This window comes from Megalops cyprinoides, chromosome 7 (assembly GCF_013368585.1).
Source record: "Megalops cyprinoides isolate fMegCyp1 chromosome 7, fMegCyp1.pri, whole genome shotgun sequence".
Classification (NCBI taxonomy): domain Eukaryota; kingdom Metazoa; phylum Chordata; class Actinopteri; order Elopiformes; family Megalopidae; genus Megalops; species Megalops cyprinoides.
Genome location: NC_050589.1, coordinates 19,970,160 through 19,979,818, shown reverse-complemented (window position 1 = coordinate 19,979,818; position 9,659 = coordinate 19,970,160).

Here is a 9,659-nt window from a genome sequence, read left to right as displayed (position 1 = left end):
TGCCCTTTCCATTCAAGAAAGAAAAGTCACAGGGAGAGTGTATGAAAGTCACATGCAAATACAAAAACAAATCCTGGAGTTTACACCATACCCAATAAAGTGGTAATGCATAAGTGCCTCACAGGGTCAGAGCTCCTGTGATTTCGTGTCATGGAGCAGCTTGACATCCATTTCAGTGCTATTACCCAAACCCATCTGTTTAATGCTGAGAGCCAAGCAGAAAGGCATGATCTGTACCAAGTCTTCAGTATGACTCAAGTTGGGCTAAAGTGTTCTGAATTGTTCAATAGTTTTCATCATGCTCTTCTCTGGTTTAAGATTTTCATATCTAAATTTTAAAACCACAAACACATTACATAAATACCTTGTGACAGTGATTGGGGAATTCCAAATATGGTACCCTTATAAAAAACCTGATGTAATTGTTACTGCTGTAAACTACATGACTTCATCATGTTACCGTATTGATCAGAGAGGTTCTCACATTTCTACTCTAACAATGTTAGCATGTAATGAATGCAATGTAAGACTCTAAAGTTGTGTCAAAGTCTCCTAATTATGTTTCCACACAATGTCATCACAACATTTAAACAATTCAGCTCCATATACACTGTACAGTATATATCTTACAAACTACAGTGTAATGGGATTAGATAGTTGCCCAAAGCCTCTTCAGTAACACTACCACATTGTAACAACAGTAAGGGTATTCTATAGACCTCAAAATGTCCAAAATATTAGTTGACTGTAAAAGGTGTGTGTAAAATGTGATGCATGACCAAACTGCAGCTGTTCCCCAACTGAAAGAGCAGTTGTGGCTATTTAGCTGATAAAAACGTATCCACTACCACTAGTCAGCAAGAAATTGCACAGGTCATTGAAAAACATTTATCTATCACTCAGATTTTGGCTGAAATGAATGATAAACCACAGTATTGCACACCAATGTGTATTCCTCTACATCAGAATACCATGTGTTGGCATATGGCAGCAAACCATTTACAACCACTCTAAAGAACCTAAAATGGTTTTCAGTGGATCATTTTCAGTTTCATGATTTTTTCTTCCAAAGGTGCACACTGAGCTCCTGGAAGGATCACAATAGCCAACCGGATGTCCTCTACGATTTGAAGTGAAATCAACTGACATCGCTGAACCACAAGGCATTATTGACTACTTTTACAATAAAAGTGTTATTGAGCTTATTTTTTGTGTTGGAATACTTCATATGTTGAGTTTTAGCACCCAAAGACTTCACTGTCTTCATTTTCAACTTGAGCACATCAAGAAGTCATCTTACAAAGACTGAACAATTTGTCTCCACAAATAGGTACCCCATTCTCCATCAGCCTCTCCAGACTCCAAATACTTGAAGCCACTTTAAGCCAAGCAACCAGAAAACTCTAAAATGAAAGATATTAGATAATAAGTACTAGGACTAAAGAAGCTGCAAAGGGGAGTTTGTTTTTCTGAACTACTTTTGTTTCAGGTGTCATTTTCTTAGTGTTTTACTTTCTAACCGCTAACCTTGTTCCCTGAAACCATTCACCTATACCATATAATTTTATTTCATTTTTGTCAAGACATTTGGGCCAAGACATATATCAATGTGTAACACTCAAAATCCTGGTGTGTAACTTCAACATTTGCGGGCTAAAAGCAATAAAACCTGTTTAAGGAGTTCTTATATAATTTCAACATGTCAGCATTTTTGGGGGGTATATCGATTGCAATGGGAGCTACTCCTGTTACATGCTTTGATTCATATTATAAATGAAAGTAACAAACAAAACAGATTTGTAAGTATTGTGTAATTAATTCAAATCAAACTGACATTATAGCATTACTGAGATGAGTGTGTAATGCTACCACTATAAATATATGCATTAAAACATTATATGACTTATATTTTAATATGTTTAATAAGATATGATATGATCCTTACATTGGGGAAGAAGAACATGTTATGAAATGAATACTTCTGGCCTTGTCTTAGGGTGATTCAGATGGTACTGGACTGTCTTACTGGACAAACACTCTTTCTGATTTGAGCGATCTCAATTTGTAAAGGAACGACTGGGATACATTCTTTAAATTGATTGAGAGAATAAAAAAGAACCAAGACAATGCAAAATGCATTAAAATCACTTACCTTCACATCTTGAAACCTTCTGAAGACCTTTCACATCATATTGAAGTAGACCCCTTGCCTTCAATATTACCATGTCACTGCTCTCTCATTTAATGCTTTGTTTGTATTATTTTTTCTTGTGAGAACAGGTTTGTGTAAATGCATATGAGGCTTTTGTGACAGGCTTCCTTTGGCATTCCTTTTCTTTCCTTAGAAGCAGAAACACAAAGACAAACAAAGCATGAACCACTACAAGCAGTTCATTTGGTTTCATTTTAACTGTTGAAATGGATAGGTCAGTTGACTTCATACAGTCATACAGTCATGTCTGTGACTCCTGTAACCCCAATGCAAATATCAGCTTTTAGCAATACACAAGGAACCTTTGCAATGTGGTAAGGGACCATGCTCAAACGTTCCTGATGAAAGTCACATGATATTTGAAAATGCAATACAGGTGACCACACACTTCAGTGTTCAATATAAAAGAAATATAAGCAAACACTGTCCTAGAAGTCATTAATCTTAGCAGTTCTGTTATAAATATCATTTTGTTAAATAGCTATTGCATTCACAGCTTCTTTCAAATCAGAATAAGGTCACTCATGTGTCAGCTCCATTGTTAACACCAATGGCAAAAAACAAACATTGTCACTAGGTAGTAAGGAAAAATTAAACAGTCAAATTTTGCTATCTATTAACCTCTTGGTTGATCTGGTTTACAGTGGCCTGCTGAGACTGACAGATCATAACATATGATATGAACAGCATAACGATTCCCCACCAAAGAAACAAAATGCTTATTCATTATTCATTGGGTCAAATATACAATGAGTCTGCATAATTGCACACACTGAATGAGCACAATCACACAGAATTTGATTGGATGCCTTTTTCAAAATTGCAATCTCTGATGCGAGGGAGTTGGCCTATGATTTTCACCAAAAAGTCAACAAAAAAAACAGACTTACAAAAGAAAAATCATTTTATTTTAAAAGACAAAGGAAAGAAACCCGGCCCAGAACACAAGCAGAGCAGCCACAAGCTGCTCACAAAAGCCTTCCTAGCTGTAGCCTCACACCTGTGTTTAATGTACCACTGATTAGGCAGGTGTGGCCCATTAACCAACAGCTGGCTTCACATGAACAGTCAGATAATTATGACAAACAGGCAAACAATTCACAGATGTGGATGCAATTGATGAAATGTGATCCATATAAAGGCATAGCAGCCATAGTCTCAGGAATATGGCATTATTTGCATGCACTCTCCCTGTACAAATGGCTGATTCTAACACATTTAATAGTACATGGAGATTGGGAGGAAATTATTCATATCCAGAGGTATGTGTGTACTATGTTGCTCTTATGGCACCTCTACAAAAATATTCTCTTCATACCAAAAAGGAGGTGTGGTTAAGTCAATTGTGCACTGCTGAACAATAAAGGAAATATAATTTTTTTTTGTTTCTTTTGTAAAAAATCATAATTATAGCTAATTTGAAATACATGATTTATTTTCACAGAGTTGTCAGGATACTAAGCTACCAACTACAAGAGTGCAATGCAGCAAGCTAGCAAGTGCTAAGCCATATTTTACATTGCAGTCGTATTTAGCACCACTCCGCTCAATCAGCCAGCTATGTTAAAGTCTGTTTCCGTATCCATCTCTGAGATTCCCTGACCATTACTTTCATGTTTGTCTAGAAATGTCAAGGAAACCTCTGTCTGATTGTCCAAATCTATGAATCTAAAATGCATAATGATTTTTATTTACCTATGATAATGAACCAAAAAATATTTATATATATTAATTTAAGTGAAAAAAAGAATCACCTGACTCTCTGACTGACAGATCCGTCCAACTGAGCAAACAGCCCAAAGTCTGACTGAAAGCTGCCACACTGAGTGAACAGCCCAGGCTCTCTGACTGACAGAGCTGTCAACCTGAATGAACAGCCTGGACTTTCTGACCGAGAGAGCCGTGACACTGAGCAAAAAAAAAAAAAACATGGCTTTCTGACTTACAGAGCTGTTAAACTGAGAGAATAGCCCAGGATCTGTGACTGACACATAGTTATTCACATGCACAGTTGCTGCGAGAGCAGGGGGTGTAATGAGACAATGTTGCCTCTTGCGTTCTCGCAGCAGTGCCACAGGCGTGTTCCCTCCCCCACTGACACTTTCTCACTTCAACATGAGCCAGCCCGTCAGTGGGGGCCGTCTGAGGACACAGCTGCTCTGAAGATCTACACTTGCACATGCAAATTCACTTTATGGAACTATAGACATCTTCAAGACCATGCAATTCATAGCAGATTCCATTTCAGGCAAAAAAAAAAAAAAAAAAAACGTCACACACCCACAACAATTTGGGGTTAAATGGTTTTATAATGGGGTTTTATTCATTTCCCAAAGAAGTAAGCTATTGCATCTTTTGGCTCTACTCAGGAGGCACAGCTGGCAGACAAGAGAACTAAGACACAGATGTTGTGCGAGGTGCCAGGGGGCTCATTTTGTTATTCCATTTTTAAAACACAAATATCTCTGTTGCTATGATGGACACATCTCTTGTGCTAAATCATTTCCCAGTATGTTCATTCACCCATTCTGTCCCGTCATCACTCTTGACTTGGCTCAGCCTTTAACAGCTATGTGAATACACTCACAGACAGCCTTAATTGGAAGAGAATTCTCACATTCATCTCACATTCTCAGTATAAAGAAGATAAGCAGAAAGGTTTATTGATGAAGACAAGCCATTCAGGCCAACTCGCAGTCTTTCTGTGCATCTCGATCTTAAATATACAGTGACAAAATGCTTCCTAGTGTCTGTGTGAAATTTGCCTTTAACTGATTTCTGGCGACATCCTCTTGTTCTGCTGACACATCTGCTTGCAATAGCCTCTGTAGTCCACTGCATTAGTTCATTTTCCAGTTGACAAACCTCTGATCAAATCCACTTCTTGGCCTTTACTGTACTCCTTTAATTTGTAATCAATACTTTTTCTGTATATTCCAGGATCCAATTTGTGGTCTTAACTGCTTTTTTGAAACAATATCTAGATTCAGGTAGGCTTGCATCAATTATTATATCCAAGTCCTTACAGGCTGTACAGACTCTAATATCTCCCCTCTCTTGCTATTTCCTACATGTATAACATAACATTTGACAATATTAAATATCCTCTTACCAGCATCTGCCCAATTCTATTTAAATCATCTTGAATTTCTTTAGTAATATCCAAACAGTTTTTGTCTTACACAAGATGCAAATTACACCTACTGTTTTATAGTTCACTGGATCAGTACAAGCCCTTTTTATAAATATCAGCATTTTACTGCCTTGTTTGCAGTCCCCAGGTATTTCTCCAGTTTCTCGAGTTCCCTAAAGATTTACAGTCTTCCCTAGTTCCTCATGTACTCTTGAATGGGCATAATCTCCATAAAAACACTTTGAGAGTACAAAAGCACCACTATATTACCTCACACAAACTAGGTAAGAGCTATTGCAAAGCAAACCATTGTTTCCTAAAATCTTCCACGTGACTGTTGACTGACTAGTGCTGTTTTTTTTCATGTATGAGGTAACGACACCCAAATTCTTTACTGTAGCCCGATGTTAATAATTTGAATGACACACTTACTTTTGCAAACATTTTTACTAATGTATAGACAATACATAATTATCATGTATAATTTGTTTATGAATGCTGAAAGCATGTTGATGACATTTATTATGGAGCTAACTGTCACAGTTTGAATGAAACTACAGTATGCATATGAGTCAATATGTAACAAAGGGGAATGTTGGGAATATTGCTGGCCTGCTGACCTTTTTTCATGTCTTGCATTTCCTTCAGTACTTTAGTGTCCTTTATTTCCTGCTATCTTTACCTCTTGGGTAGGTATATATGTAGCCCCTTCCCTGGTTTCACTCTCAAGAAAGCAACTGTTTAGTTTATCTGCAAGATCTTTATCATTATAAAGGAAAACCTGCTAGCACTTTATTTTACAGTGTGCTATTTGTCAGAAAAGGAATTTACTTGGAAAGTACATGGAAACTCTGTTGAAACTGAGTAATATACCATGGTAATGGTAATAATAAAACATGGTAATATACAATTGCTAATATATTTACTGGGAAACGAAGCAAATATTGGTATTTTTCTCAAGAAATACCTATGAAAGTAATCAGTGATTATACAGTAAGATAATCATTGGCATTGGTAATTACTGACTGTTAACGTGAGAGGGCAAGAATGTTTGTGCTTGATATGCATTGTAAGTAATTACCCATAATGCAGCAGGTATGTTCTCTGAAACTACTATGTACCTAATTTGTAACATTATTTCTTTTACCAGTAATAACTGTGACTGGAGAGCATTTCTACACACTAATTATTAGGAATGTATTAGGAATGTAATTAGTAATTTGCAATTACTATGTAATTATATAGGAAATGGACTTAAAATAATAAAATAATACCTTTTACCCAGATATAATCCAATAGTTACTCATTAACTTTCTGTATCCACCCATAAAGCTTCTATTGTGGTCTTAGAACAGTGGTCTCCAAGATCCTTTAGACCAGCGTTTCTCCAACCACTCCTGGAGGACCCCTTGTTCTGTATGTTTTAGATCTCTCCCTGCTCCAACACAGCTGATTTAAATGATCAATTTGTTATTAAGCAGCTTCAGGAGTTCATAACCAGTTGATCATTTGAATCAGCTGTGTTGGAGCAGGGAGAGATCTAAAACATGCAGGACAAGGCGTCCTCCAGGAAAGGTTTGGGAAACCCTGATTTAGACAACCCTCATTATTCTTTAGTATTGGCATGTATAGTACAAACACTAACAGTGTTAACTTACTACTCTAAACTGTCTTTTTAGATATTTTGTATTCTATTCCTACTTTATTCCACTGTATTACGTTCTGCAAGATTTTATTTATCCACTGCAGAAACCACTTAGTGGGTGTAATTTGTTTTAATGTTGGGAATTTTTCCTTGAATTTACACAAATTCCCAGTCTCAGTTCCACAGCTGTGAAGATTTACCCAGTCAATGCTGCTTCCATATTCTCACTTGTATCATTATATAAAATTTAGCTAGCATAAAAAGAAAAACCCTTGAATTGAAGGGGTAGCTTTGACTTGCCAATATACATAAAATTTGAATATGTTGTGATTACTTGACCCTAGTGGCTCGATGACATCAACACTGCAAAATCTATCAGGATTATGACAAACAGATCTAGACATTAATGTATTTCTGCATGGAGACTCATCTAATTTTCCCCCAAGACATTTAATTTGAATATCCTAAATAGGATTTAGAGGGTTGCTTCCTGCAATTTCCTGAACATTCAGACTTTCTCTTATGTATAGTGCTACACCTCCTCCTGCTGTGGTACTTCCATCCCTCTGACAAGTTTATAGCATTACAATACCGTACAGGTCCCCATACCTTGTCCAGTATTTGGCCAAGTCTCTGTAATGCCATCTACGTCATATCTCTTAAGTATTTCAATAACCTCTAACTCCAAAATTATTAGTTTTATACTTCTAGCATTCAAACAAAGGTATCTTAGTGTATTACCTACACCCAGAGCAGTCTGAACCATGGGTTCACTGAAGCAATTCCGGGGGGCTCCAATGGCTGGCCATTTACCCAAGCCGCGTTCAACACCAATTGATTGATCATTACATATGCATATTAACAATTGTTACCAGACAAATAGTGGTACCTAGGCATGATGAAGGGAACCTATACCAGCAGAGCTAAACTGCCCCTGTCCCCACCCACCTTAGTTCTGATCATACCAATTTCCCTTCAGTATCATGATTGCTATTACAAAGATTATCTCTGACACCTGCCAACTGCAAAGTCTATATTCCCCTTCCTGTAACCCTATTTAATCTCCCTATACCCTTAAGTCTTAAGTTTCTCTCACAGTTGGAAGGTCTACTGTAAAAACCCATAATGCGTAATATGTTACTACTGCTACTGTGCAGGGAGTTGCACACACTCACAGCATCAGGCAAGTAGCAAAACAGTTTAGAGAGACGGGGACAGATAGAGAAAGCTGAGAAAGACATTTTGTTTTATGTTTTATCTATTTTTATTAAATGTGTTTATTATAATTGCAGTATGGGAACACAAAATACTGCTTCAGCAAACTATAATATCTGTTATCACGATGATATCATGGTTCTGATGTCCTTGTGTGACTCCCTCAGATCCCCTTAAGTCTCAGTTCATGGTGGATTGTGTATGCTTCCCTTTCTAGGGAGACGATATGTACCCAACAGCAAGCAAGGAAGTAAGAAGAAAAGATAAGAAGAAACAGCATGCTGCAGGAAGATATGGCAGAACCATTATGCTAGTATTTATTGCACAATGCATAAAAGAACAAAACTCATACAAAAATCATCCACAATATGCAACTGTGTGTCTTTTTAAGAACCTATGCTAAAATCAAAATACTTTTACACACAAATGCTATAGTGAAAAGGACAGTATAAGCAAGTCAAATACAGAGGCACTATAATAGCAAAGACAATGGGCATCAGTAGTCAAGAAGCTGTGGAATTAAGAGTGTTAGTGCTAGGGGGGAGGAGAGTCTGGGTTCAGACAGACGAGCAGGCTACCTGCAGTCTGAAGAAGTGGTTTTTCAGTTCTAGCAGGGATATAGGCAGTGATTCTGCTGCTTGGATTGATAGATGTAACTTGGTCAACCACTGGAGACCCAGAATCGAAAAAAGCTGTGGACTGTAGCCAGTGAGTGGAGTAACTGTGAGATATGAATATTAGAATATTATAGAATGCAACCAATAAGAAATAAATGGATTTTACAGATAGTGTAAAAGAATAATCTACAGCTCTGGGTCATAGATTCTATATATTTTCAGTGAAAGACAACTTGTCATAATGTGTCCTTCCAGTCTACTTCGCAGACTGAGAGACAGACATTGTTGTATCATAAACAATAAATGACACTGCGTGTTCAAGCGTTCGTCTGGGTACTAGCGTAGCTTAATTTTGGCAAAAGTACATTTTAAATGCTGATTATTCATCCAGTTTGAGATATCACTGAGGCATGCCATGGTGTGTGACAAGATTCATTTGTCAGAAGGAGAAAAGAAGAGAATGACTTGGGTATCATCAGCATAGCAATAATGACAAGAAATAGCCTTGACAGCCTTGACAAGAAATAACAGAACAAAAGGATTTTGAGGAAAGGCAAAACAGAGGGGGACCAAGCACTGCACCCTGACCCACCCTGTCCAAAGGCTGTGTACTGCTGAGACATAGCCCCTCTAAGTCACCGAGTAGGAGCATTAAGAGAGGCATTAGAGATCTACAAGGTTAAGGTAGTGAAGCAGTGTGGAGAGGTCAACAGACTGGGTATTGAATAGTTGAACATTCAGTATTAGTGCTATTGAATTGAAACCACCCAGCAGAATCATAGGGAGTGCCATCCTCTGGGAATGAGCTAAGGAGGAAGCCCATCTCATTAAGAAATC